At 37.4% G+C, this 21,999-nt stretch overlaps 1 pseudogene; it reads left to right on the top strand.

Annotated features, from left to right (window-relative positions):
* LOC122023336 overlaps positions 1 to 21,999 on the top strand; it is a 67,687-nt pseudogene that overhangs the window by 13,048 nt on the left and 32,640 nt on the right.

Raw genomic sequence — 21,999 nt, 5'->3', positions numbered from 1 at the left:
CATGCCAACCTACTTTCAGAGTGATTTCATTCTCTGATCTCCTTCCACTTGACTTGAAATATTATCATTTTCTAGTTGTGTTTTTTTACTATCTATTTGTGGCTAGGTATTTGGAACTTGCCCTTCCCTTTTGCTCCGTGCAAGTCTGTATTCCTTGAAATGCTCTAATTAATTGAATTTTGACTGCATAATTAAAGTTTTCTTTTGTCTCTATTTATTCTTTGTGCCTTCAACGCTAGCCATTTTCACAGTTTTGTCTGTAGAATCTATTAACCTTTGAACACGTCCATACCATCTTAACCTATTTTCTCATCTCCTTCTATTTGGCCTATTTACCTATAAAAGGTAAGAAATATATCAAATTTACAGCAGTTAAGTTGGCATAGAAAGAGCTTTAGAATATTTATTATTATTTAATGTAGTACTTATGCACAGTTCTTTAGTTGTATTATATAATTATTGGCAAGGGTTAAAATCTCATTCTATTTTGGGGTTTTAAACCTCGGCTAAGATGAGATTGTGCTGACGATGTTGACGGCCTGTTGAGATGGTGTCAGTTGGAACTAATTAGGAGGAAGAATAAGAGGAGAGGAAGAAGAAGAAATGGGAGTGGAATACGTGTAGTTCTTATTGGTACTGTCTTGAATAGGAAGCAAGGGAGTGCCACTTGCTGCTGCCTCTGTGTCTCAAGGAGGAAGCGAGGTTGCTGCTGAGCAGTTTCACTACTGCCCAGAGTTTTCTGCTGCTTCATCCCGAAGAGGATTGGAACCCTCGCTACATCTCATGCAGGAAGACTAGTAGGATGAATAGTTGTTTCCATTGCTAGAGTTTGAAGAGGATGCGAGGGGATGCCAGTATTTGTTCTTTTCTGCTCTGTGTCAAGGGGACGCAAGGACCAATAGTGGATTGAGCAGACCATAGATGAGAAGGTGAAGAAGAGAAAGAAGAAGAAAAGGAGCAAGAAATCTACTCGTTCATTTACTGTTCTTGAATGCTATTGGAGTTCATATTACTGATATAGGCTGAAACCAATGCATTGATCCCTTGATATAGGCAGAAGGTATTTATGCCCATGCCGATCTGGTTTTGGTAGTGGTCAATGAGTGGAATGATGTATTTCACCTCTTCCTAATGACATGGAACCAGATAACCATGTAACTGCCTAATGTTTGTTGTCTCCATGTAGGTTTCAGACTGTCAGTATCAATGCTTCACAGCATGCAAGTTATAACTAGTCTCTCTGTTTGGGTTGACATCTACATACAGGGTACAACTAGGAGAGCTGTTTCTATTATTGTTCATTTTATAACAATTTGAAGCCATTTAAACAAACTTGTTGACTATAGTTTCTCTTACACCAATCATGCATTTTGTCAGCTCATGCTTAAATTTGTCTAGCACAGTTTTTGATATTTATCTTGCTTTAAATGGATGGTGAAGTAATTTTTAAATCAAAACTGTTATACTTCATAAGTAAAGGATACATATTTAGTTAGCTATTTGCTAGTTTAAGCCTAATCAAGCAAGTGAATTTATAGTCTCCAATATGGGTATCATATTCTAGTTTAGTATTCTTGATCCTTTATGACAACTGCTCAAGTCAACTCGTCTCCAATTCACCCTTTTTATAACAATTTGAAGCCATTTAAACAAACTTGTTGACTATAGCTTCTCTTACACCAATCATGCATTTTGTTAGCTCATGCTTAAATTTGTCTAGCACAGTTTTGATATTTATCTTGCTTTAAATGGATGGTGAAGTAATTTTTAAATCAAAACTGTTATACTTCATAAGAAGTAAAGGATACATATTTAGTTAGCTATTTGCTAGTTTAAACCTAATCAAGCAAGTGAATTTATAGTCTCCAATATGGGTATCATATTCTAGTTTAGTATTCTTGATCCTTTATGACAACTGCCCAAGTCAACTCTTCTCTAATTCACCATTTTGTTCTCTTCTATTATTGGATTCAGATTGTATCATAAGAGGCTCACAATAGGAATTTACTATTTCATTTTTGTTTTTGTACTGTTGATTTAGGTTTGCAACAGCAAATATTATTGCTCCCAATGGAGTGCTAATCTTGCTGCGTTTTGAAATTAATTGCTTTCTTCTACAGGCAATTGCTGTTGCTGCATGCATGTCTGAGGCATGGCCTGTTCTTGTTATTACTCCATCTTCTTTACGTATACAATGGGCTTTTGTGAGTATCCCACCATGCCTATTGATGTCATGGTAGGATATCCATTGTTCTTCAGTTAATTTGACTGTTTTAAATATGGTTTTCAGATGATTCAGCAGTGGCTTAATATACCCTCTGCAGATATTCTGGTAAATTGTTACATTCCTTAAAAAGCTTTCTACCTGAATTGTAAAGCTAAATTCTCTTTCCTGCGTATTGGTATTTTAGTTTATCTGATAGAATCCTACTGTTGTGAGTGCACAAAGCAACGCTGTAAGAAATCTCATGGCCACAAATGAGTTGCTCTCGACGATGTTGTAATACTGTCACGGCCAAGGAGTGAAATGTCGTTCTGTGTTGGGTGGCACGGACGATTTTTACTGTTTTAGCGCTCGGGCGAAACTGGCACCTTGTGTGAGATAATTTCACGAGGTGTGCGTCACGCATAACAAACAGAATCGAGTGCGCGTCCGCAACAACACGCACGACAAAACTAATTGAATGAATTCCTTTTGTCGCGATTGATTAAGGCTTGGAAGGATAAAAAAAATCCTATATAAAGCAGGGGAGGCAACGACGAGCAACAACGACCACTCCGGAGGTATGATTTCCCCTCTTCGCAAATGGCCCGGAGGTGTCCCGGATGCCTCCGACCACCCTTCACACAATCACATCCCGGATGCGTGGTGTTGGAAGTGTCCCGCGGCGCCTTCAGCGTCGTCGGATGCCCCTCGGGGCGATGTTTCTATTTCATCGATCGAAAATTAAATTTTTGATTTAATTAATTTAAACAATTCCCAAGTTAGGTGTGATATTTCAAACATGTGTTTATAAACCCTAATTAAATTATCCTAATAAAATACTATAACAACCAACAACAACCAAGCCTTATTCCACTAGGTGGGGTCGACTATATGAATTCTTTTACGCTATTGAGCTCTATCTCCTACTAGATCATCATCTATACTTAAATACATTTTATCTTTTTTTAATTGTTGCTAACCGAGTTTTTTTGGTCTTCATTTTCCTCATTTGATATGCGTGCTTGTCATAGTTTCACATCGCCTAACTGGAATATTTATTGGTTGTCTAAGTATATGCCCGTACTGTCTTAAACGTGTCTCTCAGAGTTTTTCCTCAACAGATGCAACTCAGACTTTCTCTCTAATGCTTTCATTTTTTATTTTGTCTATCCTCGTATGTCTATACATCCACCTTAACATCCTCATCTCTACAACTCTCATATTCTGCTCATGTGCTCGAGTCATAACCCAACATTTAACTCCATATAACATAGTAGGTCTAACTGTGATTTTGTAGAACTTTCCTTTAAGTTTTAGAGGTACTTTACGGTCAAATAAAACACCCAACACTCTCCTCCATTTCAACCATCCTGCTTATATTCTATATAAGACATCTCTCTCAATCTCTCCATTATTTTGCAAAAATGATCCTAAATATTTAAACCTTTCGGTTCTGAGCAACTCGTCATCTCCTATCTTAACAATTGTTTTATTATGTCTAATATTGTTAAACTTAAATTCCATATATTCTGTTTTTATTCTACTAAGCCTAAAACCTTTCTTTTCTTGTATTTTCCTCTAAAATTCTAGTTTAGCATTCCTCTACTATTCATTTTTCCTTGCCTTTCTCTTGTACTTTCTCATTCCACCACTAAGATTCCTTACTTAGTGGTGCATGTTCCTTTGACTTACCTAGTACACTCTTAGCTACTATTTTCAACTTTGTTACTATATTATCCCATGTCGTATTAGAGTCACCGTATATTTCACTTAATGTTTATACTCCTACCTTCTATTTAAATATATTTTGCTTCCATCCTTTAACTTCCACAATTTAATTCTATGAGTCGTATATATTTTCTTTCTATTGATATTATGTTTGAGGCGTATATCCAATATTACTAACCTATGTTGGGTAATTAAGCTTTCTCCGTGTATGCCTTTGCAATCTTTACAAATCTTTTTATCCTTCTTTCTAACCATAAGAAAGTCAATTTGTGATTTATTATTCCCACTTTTGAACGTGACTAAGTGTTTTCTTTTCTTAAAAAAACGTATGAGTTAATATAAGGTTATATGCTATTACAAAATCTAATATAGTTTTCCTTATTTCTCGTTCTAAACCCATAACTCTCATGTATGACTCATATTTCTCATTTTTCACTCCAACACGCCCATTTAGATCACCTTTTATTAAAATCATTTCATTTGGCAAAATGTTTTGTAATATTTCATCTAAGTCATCCCAAAATCTTGATTTGGTAGCTTCATCTAATCTTACCTACGGTGTATATGCGCTAATTATATTCATAATTTTTTTCGCCACTATTATCTTAAGGGGTATAATTCTATCACCTTTTCTAACTACTACAACTTCATTCTTTAACGAACTATCTACAACAATATCCACTCCATTTCTTATTTTACTCTGTCTAGTGTATAATAACTTAAAACCCGAGTTCTCTATCATTTTTACTTCTCGCCTACCCATTTTGTCTTTTGTACACACAAAATATTAATTTTTCTTCTAATTATCGTATCTACTATCTCCATTGATTTACCGGTCAGGGTTCTTATAATCCATGTTCTAAATATTAGATTATTATTTTTCCTATCATATTTGTTCTTATCCAACCTATGGTGTGAGAACTCTTACTTATTTAACACTATACCTAAGTTCTCACGAAGATGTAGCGGTCCTTGCCGATACGTTATAGTCAAATCCTCAACTCGAACTCTTGTATATTTAGCACTACGTCCGAATTCTGGAGATATAGTCGTCCTTGTTAAGACATTACAGTTGGATCCTGCAACGTGTTCCTTCCGGGGAAACAACTTAGCATTAGCACAATAGTTTGATGGATTCATTCATTGAATATTTGTCATAGTTTTAACGTTCGCTGACATCCCAATAAAATATATAATTAGTATTTTTAAAATTTATGTTTTAATGTTTTAAATTTCATTTAAAAATTCTAAAAAAATTATAGTAATTTAGATTTATATTCTAATATTTTTTTATTATTTTAAATTTTATTTAATTTTTTTTAAAAAATAATAAATTAGATTTATATTCTGATAATTTTTTATTATTTTATAATTTTTTACTTTTTAATTGATATTTTTTTACTATTTAAGATATATATTATTTAAATTAATAATTAAATAAATAAATAATTTATATAATTATTATATATAAAGTAACATCTTTGTGTTAATTTATATATTTATTATAGATAATATTTTTTTCTTAGAATTAATTTGAAATTTGGATTTATGAATATTAATATATTTAGCTTTTTTACTTTTAGGATTCTTGTTTCTTAAACATATGAAATATATATTTTTATCTTAAAATGTTTCTATCTAATCTGTTTAGGAAATATTACTTGTCTTTTATTTTAGAAGTCATTCAATAATTGATAATTTATATAAAATCAATGTACAATTTATTTTTAAATTATACATAATAAATATATTTGTCTAATAATTACTATATATAAATAAAAAAATATCGAAAGTGTATCGGTGTGAGATGATACGATATTGAAATTGTATCGTTTCGGTCTAGGACCGAAACCTCGGCATGGGTTGAGATTTTAAAATTTGGTGACAACACTGTCACAAATGGTTAAAATCTTGCGATATTGGTTGAGGCACTACTAAGTACTAACATGGTGTTGCACAGATTAAGTTAGCAATAGCCATGCACTATTGTACTGCTGTCATAGAAGCTTGAAAAAATCATTTAAAATTTAAAAATTGTGTACATGAACACACACAATTAGAACACTACTTAGTCTTCCATAAGTATCCATTATATGCATATCCATGATATTTTGAAGGGGAACCTTGGCGGTAAAATTGCTGCCATGTGACATCAAGGTCACAAGTTCAAGTTGCGGAAACATCCTTTTGCAAAATGCAAGGTAAGGTTACATACAATGGACCCAATGTGATCCATTCTTTTTTCAGGACCCGTACTCGCGGGAGCTTCGTGCACCAGACTACTCTTTTATACTAATTATGAGACAAATGTCAACAACATTGATAATGATAAATTATTCAATACATCATGATTTGAAATCTTCTGCATGTTAGATGGTATTGTCCAAACTTATTGCAAGAATTAGATTTTGTTCCATTCCAGTTGGCATGAATGAAGTTTTTTGTTCCATCTGCTGAGTGACGTGAGAAGGCTGTGACGAGAATGCACTAGACAGTGACATGGCAAGCTGCCTTCCTTTTTTTGCGACCCCCTCTACAAGTGAAGACAAAGGAGACTAGGGCTACTTTGAGGTACATGATATGCATTTTCTTCCTCTTGATCTCGACTGCCTCTTCCTCTTCCTCTACCTCAACCTCATACTCTTATTTCTCTGCGTTCTCCTCCTTCGCCTCCTTCGTTGGTTCTCTTCCTCCACCTTTTGTTCCTTTGCAAGTCCTCTCTTTTTGTCGGTCCTCTTCCTTTGCCTCCTCCGTAGATTCTCTTCCTCCACCTTCGCCGCCTCCTCCAACCTCCAATAGCCCTCTTCCTCCTCTTTTATCAATCCTCTTTTTCTTCCTCCTCATTGGAGCTACCAACACCGGATCAAAATGGAATGATCTTAAACAGTATCGATTGTCATATTTGGTTGAAACTTTAAACCTTGACTTATTGTTCTATTATAATTATCAAAATCTCATATTGATAATCTCTCTTTTGTCATCTGTCTGTGTGTGTATATATATATATATATATATATATAGAGAGAGAGAGAGAGAGAGAGAGAGAGAGATTTGATATGCTAAATGATGATTTGTGCTATTAAAATCTCATGTGTATATATATATATATTGTGTCAACAATTGACATGCTTTGACACACATTAAGATAAATTAAATATTTTTTGTACCTTATTTCTTGAAAATTATAATTAATTCAGTTGAGCAACTAAATGCTATAATCGTAAAAAAAATAAACGAAAGAAGATTACAGATTTTAATTTTATACGAATCTATGTTGACGTACATTAAAATATAATAGAGAGAATTATTTCTAATTCAACTATCTAACTACTATAATTTTATTAACAGTCAAAAATGTTTAGTGAAAGATTAAATTAATAAGTTCATCTGGATTATTCTTGATGCCTTTTAACACATGTCAAAATATGTTGAGTTCAATTTACTGTCTAATTGTAAGGTTTGTCTTAGAAGAAAATAAAGTGAAGGAATATGAAATGAGTAAAACTCATCTAAATTCATGTTTTGATGTGTTTGAAGCAGGTTGAGTGTTGGCACAAACACGTTGCTGAAACCTTATTACAGTCGGTTTGGGACCAAATTTCTAGCATGAAACTATATTTTTAATCTTGCTCACATCCAACGTACGACAATCATTTTAATACAAGGAAGGTGTAATTGATAGTCGCGCTGCTTGTAATAGCTCGTAGCGTATTGGATTGAAATTTTAATCTTTTTAATTGATAAGTACTTATATTTGGAAGAAAAAAAGCCAAGTGGATTATAATTGTTATAAGATTAAGATATTTACTTGGGAACCTGCAGAGTGTTAATACAACTGAACACTGGAATTGTACCATTTTGTTCAAGGATCAAATTTTAGCACAACATGAGATTTTTAAACCTTGTTTTAAATAACAATTTCTTATAGAAAGTCCAGCAAGGTGTAAACCTTATAACTCGTCTCAAGGAAGGTTGTGACAATATTGTAAAATAAACAAGAATATCGTATGATAACCTTAAATGTTATATCCTTATTAATGCAAACCATTGAGAGATAAGTTAATTTTTAAGAGAGGCTAAAGTGTTTTCTAAAAATATAAAAATTTTGCATATAGGAAAATATCTAAAATCTGAATTCATGCATAAACATAGGTAAACATGGTCAGACTGTTCCAGCTCATATCATGTGTTGTTATGGTATTAATATGATAAATTTTGGGCTGAAGCTAGGGGTAGCAGCAAAATCAGTATTTAAAATAAATTTCCTTAGGGAGAATTGGAATTTCTTAAGAAAGCTTTAGTTGAGATGTTTATGAGTGAGAATATTAGTTCAACTGATCAACTTAAAAGATTGACTTATGGTTCTGATTCTATTGATCTTTGATTTCAAATATCTTGCACATGCCTTGGCACTGCAATAAGATTTTTCTTTGTTGACATGGTTGTTGCCTTGGGGTCGAGTAAAGAAAAATACATGAGAAAGAAGATTGTGTATTAGGCAGTATAAGAAAACCCTACTAAATTAAGAAACTCACCTCAGCTTTGACGTCTATGGACATTGCCACCGCAGCAGCCTAATTATCCAATCATTGTTATAACCCTTAGCCGTGGACCTAGTGCATTTGAAGATCTTGGAAGACTCAATAACATCTAGAGTTTTGTTTACAAGATTGGTTTTCTTTTTCATAAATTTGTTGGCTTCTTTACGAGCTAGACTAATTAGACATTGGAATAATGCATTGAACAGAATTTGAATTCTTCTTAACTTCTCCTTTTCTCCTTGATAGCCTTAAATTACAACTTGAACTTAAAAGTTCAGTTGTATGCTAGAACTAATAACATTGATAGATTTCCTGTAAAATATTAAACACGACTGTTATGTGATTCTTAGTGAGTAATTAACAGTCATGGTTATTGGTCTTTGCAGGTAGTGCTATCTCAATCTGGAGGTTCTAACAAAGCTGGATTTAAGTTAGTATTGTCACAACTAAAATCAAGTATCCATCTAGATGGTGTATTCAACATAGTCTCTTATGATGTAGTTCCTAAGATGCAAGATATTTTATTGGCTTCTGAGTTTAAGGTAATTAAAATTTTCTCATTTTCTTGTCTATATGCTATTTATTTATTTATTTTATTTCTGCACTCATATTCTGACTTGCAATTTTGTGACAAATTAAGGATGGCTAGTCAAAACCCTAAGTCTTAGGCAATCATTAGCCAATCAAAATGACATTTACTTGTTATTGTTTAAGACCCTGAGTTGCCCTTTGATGGCATTTCCTTGTTTATAATTGATATAGATTCCATGTTGTAGGGTTGATCCTAGGATCTAGAGTGAGTTTGATTGCTATTTTTTCTTTTTCTATTTGTGAAAGATATTCTTATGCCTTCATCTTAAATTACAAACTATGTTTGATGTGCCTGCCCTTTTTTCTTCAAGCCAGTAGTGTAGTTAATCTTGCATTACCAAGCCATTTTTCTCGAAAGGAAAGATCTTAATATTTCATAGTAGCTTACAGGTTATATACATAAGATTTTAAAAAATTTTCTCATCTATCTATAATCTTCAACACACAAAGTGATCTGTGTGAGGTCTATTTGAATAGAGAGTCTTTGAGGCACTTCAAGAAGTGCTCCTAGTTTTATAGGCTCATGATTGATAAGGATTGATCATATCATATGAGGAGAAGTTAATCTAGGAATAGGTAAAAGGGTTGAGTAAGGTTTAAATTGCTGTTTCATGTTGTGTTTTGACACTCGAGACGAATCTGCAAATGTTGGAAGTGTGGTGTGGTGATATCTGAAACTTTTCAAGTTAATATCAATTAATATCATCGTCGAAGCTACATCTTTATACCAATTATTCGAGTTTGGCTATGTGGATTGTATCCCTCTATTGAATTCTATATAAGGTTATATGAATAATAATATTCAAATAAGTAAATCTCTTTGTATTACATAATATACTCTTTGATTTCCCTTAACCCCTTGCACATTTTATTGTATATACAGAAGCTATTGGCTATAATTGAATATGTGTATAGTATCTCAACCTATTTTCTTTTAATTTTCTTTTTCCTAAATTTTTTCTTTCCTTGGGGCAAAACGCGAAATCTCCTGTACCATCAAGAGATTTCCTTATCTAAATTTCTTTAAACAAACAAGTCAATTATGAAGGGTGAATCATTGGATGGTGGGGTACTTGGATGAAGGAGCTAACCATAAGAGACAAACTGGTGGCAAAGGAGCTCCTCTTCATTCCTTCATGGGAGGTCACAAGGATATCAACACGTAGATGATTCACTCTCTACCTGTTACTATTGGTGAACTCTAGTAGTCTCGAACATAAGCAAAGGTTGCAACTTTTGGCTGAAGATTTTTTTATGGTGGAATGATTGACTTTAAATTCATGGCATAACCACACATAAATGGGTCTTCTAGTGAGATTTTGACTACTGGCCGATGCAAGGTTTTGCAGATGTCGACTCTTACATAATGCTTGTAACCTGGGAAGGGGACAATTCGTGCAATCTTGCTGAGACGAGCTAGTTTACTATTGTTGTTTCAAAAGGGGGCATACTTGAACCGTTGTGACATAAATCTCCACCTGAACTTTCCAACAGAAGGCCTTCCCCTTTCTAAAGAAATGGTCAACTGGGCTGAGAAATTTGGGTGTGCTTGTATTCTATTCTACAACAAACCTTTTTCGTGCCTTGAGAGTTCAATAGAGACCTCTGTGCTTTTTCAAATAGAGCAGTGCCGGTGGATCAAAGGTTGACTGTGCATTATGCCTATTGAAGAAACAATGTGCTGGCTAGCTGCACTATTAGGTACATCACTTGATCAGTTAATAGGACAATGGTTTAGGAATCTCAATTCCTTCACAAATGCAATAGCTAAATAAGGGGAAGGCTTATTTCCGAGTTGCTTCTCTCCCTATCCTACCAAATATATAGACTCTAAAGGTCCATTTCTTTAAAGTGTAGAAAAGTGAAAGGATAGTGATTTTGAGGCATAGGATCCCCTTCCAGCTCAGCAGGTTCAGCCTACATGGCACAGATCCAGCTCACTCGCAGGTTGTATTGAGGCATGACCCACACACAACCTGTAATACATAAGATCCAATAACCTATTAGGGTTTGGAACCACGATCCTCTATAAAAGATTGATAATGGTATGAAATCCTAGTTTTGCTGACTTAGGCAGGAGAGGGGCTTTGCCTGGATGACTCCTGATGAGGAGCCCTTTGATGCGTTTTGATCTACATAGGTTTGGCACAAGAGCTTCGTTAGGTCTTACAAGCGGTAGATTTCCCTAGCCGTAATATTGGTGTTGTGTGTGGGAAACATGAGCCAAAGACATTGAGAAAACCCTTAGAGAGCAAGATTGAGGGGCAGAGCCGACAGAAAGAGGGCAATGAACAGAAGATTCATCAGCAGATTGACCCCCTTCCTTCTTCTGGGCGCTTCGCACTTCTTGCCCCTTCATATCTTGGCCGCGCTGCATCTGACCCTCCCCTCTCCAATCCAATACTCGCGTCACCAATTGTGCATTGGACCATCCTAGTCATGGGCAGTGCTGGGTACATTAAAACAATGCTGTGCTGCAGCTTCTCAAGGGAGGGTACCACTCCATCATAGTGGACAACCTCGACAACTCCTTGGAAGTCGCCCTTGACCTGGTCAAGGAGCTCACTGGGGAGTCGGCAAGAATCTCTCCTTCCATCAGATTGATCTTTGAGACAGAGAAGCATTGGAGAAGGATGGAATCGAAGGCCAATGAAGAAGGGGATTTAGTGGCCAGGGCTGCCTTTGTCCTTGATAGCCCCGGCGGAAACTCTGCGGATGAAGTCAATGCTACGGAGGAAGGTGACCTAGGTCAGATGTTGTTTCTTGTGTCCTTGTTCGGCCTATGGTGCCTCTTTAATATCTATTTCAACATCTACAACAAATAAGTTCTGAAGGTTTTCCACTTTCCACACTGACAATTGGATCAACACTTGTCTTATTTATGTGTACCACTAGTCTTTACAAACGCCCTAAGGTTTCTGCTTCACAGCTCGTTGCAATATTACCATTGGCTCTTATCCACACAATGGGAAATCTTTTCACTAACATGAACCTTGGGAAGGTTGTTTCTTTCACACGCACACAATTAAGGCTATGGAACCCTTTTTCTCTGTTCTTCTTTCTTCCTTGTTCTTAGGAGAGTTATCTACCATTTGGGCTTTACTGTCTATTATGCCAATTGTTAGAGGTGTAGTTTTGGCATCTCTAACAGAAGCTTCTTTTAATTGGCCTGGATTTTGGAGCGTAATGGCTTCCAACTTGACTTTCCAATCCTACAATGTGCTAAGCAAGAAAGGCATGGTTAAGAAAGAGGGATCATTGGACAACATCAATCTCTTCTCAATAATAACAATTATGTCTTTTTTCTTATAGCACCTGCAACATTATTTGTTGAAGGTATCAAGATCACTCCATATTTGTAGTCTATTGATTTCTCCTTATTGGTCCATGTTGTTGGGGTTGCAAGGTTGCAAACATAGTCCCATATTGAAAACACATGGGAAAGATCATGGGTTTATAAGAGAAAAGTCTCTATTGGCATGAGGCCTTTTGGGGAGAGCCCAAGAGCAAAGCCATGAGGGTCTAGGCCCAAAGTGGACAATATCATGCTATTGTGGAGATATCTAAATTCTTTTTGATCCAACACATGTTTCCATGCTCATTAATAGTTTAGAGGATGATGAAAGTGATGAGGTGTGCCGTCTATTTAGAATGAGGTAGAGTAAGAGGAATTGGGAGATGGATCCTAGTTGATATTATGAAATGATAAATCTGAGAATGAAGCTGATATAGGAGAGGTAATTTTTGGTTGGCCAATATCTCCTAAATGCCATGCTGAGATTGTGATTATGATTGACCTGTTGTTTGATGGTTCTTATCCACTGTAAAGAAAGCACAACAGATTATTGTTGGGCTTGTTCAGACTAGGCAAAATGTTCAAAGCTAGGGGAAATGAAGCTCAATATATGGGATCATTGTCTATCGAAACGTGGCTATTATTCACTATATATATATGGGCACAAGCATCAAGAATGTGGGCTTAAGTAAGATCTTGGGATCGACTCTTATTCTCCCAGGCCTTTGGTCTCGGGATTGACTTGATACTTATTCTCCTAGGCCCATGATCTCAAGATTGACGCAATATTGGTTCTCCCCTACGTGGTCTTCTATAATACTCTTCCTAACTTTGGTAGTCTTTCCTATTATCCTCGCTTCGACTTTTCGATCTTCCGAGTTGTGAGATTGAGGTGGTCTTCCTAGTTATTCTCTTCTTGTCTGCCTTGGCCTTCCGAGTTAAGGGATCAAGATGGTCTTCTATATTATCTCTCCATTGATAGCCTTCCGAGTTGAAGGTTCAAGGTTGTCTTTTCTATTATCCTCTCCTCCTGAGGATTGAGGTGATTTTCCATAATAAGCTTTCCATGACTTCATTGGTCTCCTGGATCGAGGGATCAAGCCTTGTATTCTTATATTACTCTTCCCGACCTCATAAGCCTTTTGGTCATGGATCAAGCTCTGTTTTCTTATACATTCTATGGGAATATCCCCACTTTGCATACTATGTGCTTAGGAACATCCCCATTTAGGGGCATCCCTAGTAAGCACATGCATTCTCGCTTCGCATACTATGTGCTTGCAAACATTCCCACTTGGGAATATTCCTAGTAAGCACGTGCATCCTCACTTAGTATACTATGTGCTTGGATTAGCCCCACTTAGGAATATCCCCAGTAAGCACACGACATCCCCGCTTCGGATACTATGTGCTTGAGAACATAAACATCCCCACTTGGGAATATTCCTAGTAAGCACGTGCATCCTCACTTAGTATACTATGTGCTTGGATTAGCCCCACTTAAGAATATCCCTAGTAAGCACACGACATCCCCGCTTTGGATACTATGTGCTTGAGAACATCCTCAATAAGCACACACATCCATTCTTTGCATATGTGTTTGAGAATATCCCCGTCAATCACACACATCCTCGCTTCATATACTGTGCTTAGGAACATTCCCGATAAGCACACACATCCTTGATGCGTGTGCTTGCCTTTGGGAATTTCCCTGTCTCACGCATACTTAGTTTAAGAACATCTCACTCAGCCTCTCCTTTATATGAGAATTCCCCAACACTCGATTGCGGGACCAAGTGTCTTATTCTCTCCCCACGACCTTAATAGGATCTAGTTTGTCTCCCTGGTCAGCGTGGGATAGAGCCTCTTATTCTCTCTCTCCACTCGGTTGTGGGATTGAGCCTCTTATTCTTTCCTTGACCCTTATTCACGGGATCGAGCTTCTTATTCTTTCCCTGATCTTCGGTCGTGGAATCGAGTATCTTATTCTCTTGCCATGACCTCAGTGAGATCAAGCTTCTCTCCCAATTAGGAGCGAGATCAAGTTTTATATTCTCTCCCTGACCGTTGGTCGCAAGATTGAGCATCTTATTCTCTCCCCACAATCTCAGCAGATCAAGCTTCTCTCCTCGGTCAATGCGGGATTGAGCATCTTATTCTCTCCCCACAAGCTCAGTAAGATTAAGCTTCTCTCCCTAGTCGATGCGGGATCGAGCATCTTATTTTCTCCCCATCACCGGGATAGAGCTTCTCTCCTTTGTCGACGTGGGATCGAGCTTTTTATTCTCCCCCCGACCTTTGGTGTTGGATTGATCCAACTTTTCTCCCTAGTCGGTGCGATCAAGATTCTATCCTCTCCTCGACCCTCGATCACTAGATTATCTTATTCTCACATCTCAGCAGGATCAAGTTTCTCTCCTGGTTGGGATCGAGCCTCTTACTCTCAGTCTAACCATTGATCGTGGGATCGAACTTTTGATTCTCTCCCCGACCCTTGGCCACGTGATCGAGCATCTTATTCTCTCCCTATGATCTCAGCGGGATCAAGCTTCTCTTCATGGTCGACGTCAGATTAAGCCTCTTATTCCCTCCTTGAAATTCGATTGCAGGATCGAGCTTCCTATTCTCCCTATTTGATCACGGGATTGAGCATCTTTTCTCCCCATGACCTCAACAGGATTGAGCTTCTCTCCCTAGTCGACGCAGGATCGAATCTCTTATTCCTCTCTAAACTTCGATCGTGGGATGGAGCATCTTATTCTCTCCCCATGACCTCTGCGGGATCGAGGTTCTCTTCCCGGTCGGCGTGGGATCGAATCTCTTATTCTCTTCCTGACATTAGTTGCAGGATGGTGTATCTTATTCTCTCCCATGAACTTCGCGTGATTGAGCTTCTCTCCTCAATTTGTGTGGGATCGAGCCTCTTATTCTCTCCTCGGCCATTGGTCACGAAATTAAGCTTCTTATTCTTTTCCCTGTCTTTGTGAGATCGAGCTTCTCTCCTCCCTCGTCTTATTCTCTCTTTGGCCCTCGGTCATGAGATTGAGCTTCTTGTTCTCTCATCGACTCCGCGGGTATTTAGAACTCACAGACTAAGATATTTTGTAATTTTGTGGTAGTGACCCCTATTCCTGCTTAAAGGCTAACTCGACCATGTTCTCCCCGATGTCGTTGGTTCATTTGAGGTGAAGACTAAGTTGTAGATGCTTCCCCCTATTATATCTTTGTCCCTTGCCTACCTGATGTTAAGATGAATTTCTTTTTTCCACTTTCCCCCAGCCTCAATGGGATTGAGTCAGATTTCTTATATTCTCTCTCAGACTTCAGAGGTTTTCTTAAATTCTTGGGATCAAGCTATATCTCATTAGCTCATGGCTCTGGGGTCATCTCCTTCATACCGATCAATCCTTAGGAAAGACACTCATCGAATCCCTTGACACTACTCCTGTGACTTCACGAGTCACTCCCCCCATACGACATCCCGAGTTGCTCTCGACTAGCCCTAGTTACCCATTCAGCTTGGCGATTTGGCTCCCCAATTTAGCCTCTTGAATTGCTCTTATAGCAGCCCGAGTGCCCACTCTCCCTAAATCGAACTTCCTTTGACATTGATATCCAAGGACAGTGTGCAAAGCTAGCCAAGTCAGCCTATGTGGTTCTGGTCCACGTTAGTACATCTAGTTTGCATGATTCCCATCCAGTTCACGACTCAGCTCAAATTACTGAGTCCTAGCATACCTCGGTATCTTACCTCGAGTGGCCCACGCGACTCAACTATTCGAGTTGCTCTTGAGTACTCAACAGTTTGAGTACTCCATGCAGCGTGGCGACTTGGCTCCCAACACTGCCTCTCGAGTTGCTCTTATAGCTTTGCAACCTGAGCACCCCACGCTCCCTAAGTTAGACTTCATTTGACTCTGCTCCTTATTTTGACTTGGAGGGGTGACTCGTGATACTGGGAAATAGGATCCCCTTCCAACTTAGCAGGCCTAGCCTACATGGTGCAAATTCATCTCAGATGCATGAACCACACACGACCTACAATTCGTAAGATCTAATAACTCGTGAGGGTTTGGGACCATGATTCTCTATAAAAGGTTGGCAATGATATGAAACCCTAGCTTTCCTTCTCTTCTTCTATATTTTTTTTCTATTCTATTGTTGCCATGGGGGATGATGACTTAGGCATTGGAGGGTCTCACCGAGATGACTTCTGGCGAGCCCTTTGACACGTGTTGATTTACATAAGTCAGATCATAGGAGAAAGCTTTGTAGGTCAAGTGACACATTTTCCTAGCCGCAATAGATACTAAAGTGGGAAAATGAGTGCATGTAATAAAAGGTTGCATTTTCCTTTTATTCATATCGACTTTTTTTTTCTCTATTCATCCCTCCACTTTTCTATATTGAAGCCTTTAAGTGTAAACAAATTCATCTTGAGACACTTTGCTACATGTTGAAGCATGTTTAGTGTTGACATAGTACAACGTAATAATTCTTTAATTCATTTGATTATCTAATTATTATAATTATATTTTTAGAACTAAATAAACTTAGTGGAGGGGATTAAAGGAGTAAAATGCATCTAAATTCATCTCAGCATACTTTATCTCATGTTGAGTTTCGATGTGGTACTGTCATTGTCTTGTTTTGGTTTGATATTGAAACTCTAGCAAGGAATGATATTTTAGAACTTGGTCTCTATTACTTGCAATTGTTACCATTTGCAAAGTCAGAATGAAAATGCTGATTATGATGATGATAGGAACACTTTAGCTAACTTTGCTAATGCAATTAGACTTTTGTTCAAACATGTTTTTGTTAATGTTTTATTTAACATTGTTGCATGTTTCTTTTTTTTTTTGTTACATAATTGGAACCTCTTAACCAAATGATTTTATAATTAAGTTTGGGAGTTAATTTTGTCTCCCTCTGCTGTGAGCTTCTGTTTCCGAAATCAGCGATCTTACAAAATCTTGTTTTCTTAAAAGGAGTTAGTTTTAGATATATGGTACTGCACCTCTTCTTGTTGGCATAAACCTTTCTACTCGTTACTTAGCCTTTTGTTGTAATGCTTCTTTCTCAGTTTGTCCTTGCAGATGAATCACATTTTATGAAGAATGCTCAAGCTAAGCGAACAAATGCTTGTATCCCAATTCTACAGGTCAGGCATTAATTTCTAAACCAAGTTAACTTCATCACAAATGATATTTCTTTTGAGACCTTGCCATAATTTGTAAATTTGTGGAATCTAGACATATGGCATGATGAAAGTTGCTTTGTTATTACTATACATATATAACTCCAAACTTCATGGCTTCCATTTCTCAGAATATTATTCATCTGTTGACGTGGAAGAATTTTGTTTTCTACCTTTATGAACTATTTTTCTCAATTTGGGTGTACTAGAATAACTACAAGAAAGTGGCAATCTATTCCATCTATATCTGTATTTTTGTTTCAGATGGACCTCCACCATTTTTTTTTTTGCATAATATGTATTAAAGACTTAAAGATACAGTTTAATACTATCACACTGAAAAAACTGCAGAACTTCATTTATCATTGACATTTAGATACAGCATCCAGGATTAAATGATCAAATGGGGGCAAAATATATTCCAGAGATATCAATGTGCAGTACAAAATTTCACCAAATTAAAAAATTGGCCATTATTATCACAATTATTGGTTCAATAAATACAAATACCTGAATGATTCTCTAAATGAGTTGATTAAATGACAAAATATTTCAATTTGTTAATACTGTAACACAAACTTTGAGATAAATTATAAGGATAGACATTTTTGTAAAGGTAACTCTTTTTTTTTTCAATCAATAGAATGCCAATGTTCTCTAACCCCCCCTTTTAATTTGTACATTTATCTCAATTTTTTTTTATCTCTAACCCACCCTTTTAATAGAATGTCAGTGTTCTTTAAATTTTTTATTTGCAGCCAAAAATTATCTCAATTTTTTCTCTTGATTAACTCATTTATTATATCATATTTTCTGTATTGCAGAAGATAATTTGCATCTGTGAGAAAATTGTAAACATATATAAAAATATTCCATAGCCTCTTTATTTTTTTAGATAAATTACTTTAGAAAAGTTTGTTAGAGTTTTTAGGGTTTTATTAGAAAAGTCACTTACTTTATGAAGAATAAGTGATCCCATGTATTAGATAAGGTTTCAATTAATGCAATTGCCAATTTCCAACATGGTATCAGAGCTGAAACTTGTTGATTTGGTCTTAGTATTAGTTATCCTGTAATTCACTATCATGCTCAACATCGCCCTCATCCATGAATCATACACATTTTGATACTTGATTTGTTTCCTTCTCTCCTTATTCTTTCCTTACAAATAAAAAGTTAATTCTTTCATTTTTCTTTCTTTAGTATTCTATATCTTATTCCTAATCTATCCTCTCTTTATCTTCGTGCCCTCTTAAGTGTTGTGTCCTCTTAATTTTATCTTCCTTTACCCTAGTGCTTCTACTCCATTGTTGCGTATATCTTTCTATTATCATTTCCTTATTTTATTTGCCCACTTTTTTTCTATGGTCGCTTATTAACCTTAATATATATATATTGGATAATTAAAAGTTGTATATTATGTATCAAAATGTAGAAAATGAGGAAGTATCAGATCTAAGTAGGCACCTAAAGACTTGTATACATGGAGCTGCACACTCCTGTGTATCATCTCAACATTTGTCCTTCACCAAAACAACTACGGTTATGTGCCCTCCATACATAGGGTATCATTGGCAAGGCCAACAGAAGGGCCTTTGTCAACGTCCTGCTCCCCATGGTAGTCTTCGGCGATATGAAGACATCTTCGGGCACGTATGGAGGTATCTTCGAATCCTCCACCATAGCTCTGCAATAGGAGGTACTGGAAGAACAAATGCTCGGGTGTCTTAGGCGCTTGTCTAGAAAAAGTGCACACTCGATCCTCTTGATGATCCTGCCTATCTTTGGTGGGAAGTCTCCCCAGTGCCAGCATCCAGAAAGTGACTATATGACTTAGCTACAGATAAGTCTTCCACACCATCCGGGCCCATGGCATTGTGAGACTAGGTCGTCTGAAGAAGTCATATGCTCGGGCTACCCCACCATCCTGGGTGCGATGAACCCACTTGATCCAGAGTGCGTTCTCCTCTTGAATCCGCCATAGGAGAGCCAAGTTCCAGGCCCGCAAGTCCTTGAATCTCAAGCATCCCTCGTCCACCGACACATATTTGCTCAAGACACTTGGGGTGCTTGGACGTCCTCATGAAAGATCGACAGATACTGTAAGTGTGATCGATGATGCTCTGCGGTATCAGTAGAATGGACAATCAGAAGCACTGAACCCCTGAAGTATTGAGATGATGAGCTCCGCCTTGCCGGCATAAGACAAGATCTTCTTCGGCCAAGCATTGATCCGTCTGATCAATGAGTCAAATAGGGGGAATAGTTAGAGTGGTAGAGATGCTCAATAGCAAGTGGTATCCCAAGGTATCGGAAAGGCATAGCACCCTTTTGACAACCTGTGATGGAAAGAAGCTGTCTATGTGTCTACTTATCCACTCCAGCTAAGTGGATGTTCGATTCCTGCTGCTGCCCCAAAATCACTCAAACAAGTGGTCAGTGTGCCTACCGATACTACATCACCATGACTGAAAAGTAGAATATCATTAGCATAGGTTAGGTGGGCTAGTTTGAGGTGGCTGCACTATGGGTGGAAGATGAATCTGGACCGATGGTGCACTGCTGCAGCTGCCTCCCAAAGATCTCAATACAAATGCCAAATAGATACGGTGATAAAAGGTCTCCCTATCTTAGTTCTCGGGCCCCCTAGAAGTGACCAAAAGTCCCGCCATTAATGGCCAACGAGAAGGAGGGTAGTGGTCACACACTCCATGATCCAAGCCACAAACTACTGGGGTAAGTTCAGGCCCACAAGAGCATCCTGAAGAAAATCCCAATGTACCAATCTATCTTCATGATGCAACAAGGGGAGATTCGCTTTCAATGATACTTCCAGAAGAGTTCTTGTGCTAAATGAATGTCATCAGTGATCAGTCTGCCTTGTACAAAAGCCGCCTGATGAAGGATATGGCCTAGGACACCAGAAATACGAGCTGCCAACAACTTTGATACAACTTTGTAGAATATTGTACAGCAGGAAATATGCCTATAATCTGTTACTTTGCTAGTGCGTGCGGACTTTGGGACAAGAGCAATCAAGGTATGATTCAATCTGCGTAATAACCTCCAATTATGGAAGAACTCCCGAAATGCAACAATAAAATCTGGTCCAACAGAATCCCATGCTTGTTTAAAGAACTTAGACCCATATCCATCCAATCCGAGCTCCCTCTGATCACCAATGTCGAACAACGCTTTTATATCATTTGAGGTAGGTATACGAATGAGTTGGGCATGCTGATCGGAGTGAAGTAGCCGGCCAAATGGGTGGGACTGCTGTGGAAAGTGTCACGCCCCAGAGGAGCCCCTATCCGAAGAAATTTCGGCAGCATCTCCCCTGTACGACGGACAATCTGAAACTATACTACATCACCATATACCTCATCCACATGCGGTTGGAATAATAACAATAATAAACAAACCACAACATATAGACATCCACGCAGTTAATAAGCAATGATAATAAGACTCAAAATCCACCCTACTCAACTACACCCATAAAACATAAATCCGACGATCAAATCAACTTACCTCTTCTGCCGTCTAGGCAGGTATATTGTAAAACAAATCCAATTAAAAACCCATCGACAAGTACAATCCATACAAGCTCCAAATATCAAAACAAAACCAGTCCAAACATAGTCTAGTACATAAAACCAAAATATAAATAAACATCCTCGTGGCTGCAGGGGACTAGCAACTGGAACTCTCTCCTGACAGCATCAACCTGAAAATAGTGAATATCCACGGGGTGAGTCAACTCCTCAGCGGGTATACAACAACAATTAAGCCTTTTCCCACTAGGTGGGGTCGGCTGTATGAATCCTTTTACGCCATTGAGCTCTATCTCCTATTATATCATCATCTATATTTAAATAAATTTTATCTTGTTTTATTGTTGCTAACCAAGTCTTTTTTGGTCTTCCTCTTCCTCGTTTTATATGCATGTTTATCATAGTTTCACATCGCCTAACTGGAGCATTTATTGGTCATCTAAGTACATGTCCGTACCATCTTAAACGTGTCTCTCTGAGTTTTTCCTCAATAGATGCAACTCCTATTTTCTCTCTAATGCTCTCATTTCTTATTTTGTCCATCCTCGTATGTCCACACATCCACCTTAACATCCTCATCTCTGCAACTCTCATCTTCTGCTCATGTGCTCCATATAACATAGCAGGTCTAACTGCGATTTTATAGAACTTACCTTTAAGTTTAAGAGGTACTTTACGGTCACATAAAACACTCGACGCTCCTCTCCATTTCACCCATCCTGCTTGTATTCTATGTAAGACATCTCTCTCAATCCCTCCATCATTTTGTAAAAATGATCCTAAATATTTAAATCTTTCAGTTCCAGGCAACTCGTCCTCTCCTATCTTAACAATTGTTTCATTACTTCTAATATTGCTAAACTTAAATTCCATATATTCCGTCT

Source organism: Zingiber officinale, chromosome 9B (assembly GCF_018446385.1).
Source record: "Zingiber officinale cultivar Zhangliang chromosome 9B, Zo_v1.1, whole genome shotgun sequence".
NCBI lineage: Eukaryota > Viridiplantae > Streptophyta > Magnoliopsida > Zingiberales > Zingiberaceae > Zingiber > Zingiber officinale.
This window is presented reverse-complemented; position numbering and strand designations above follow the sequence as displayed.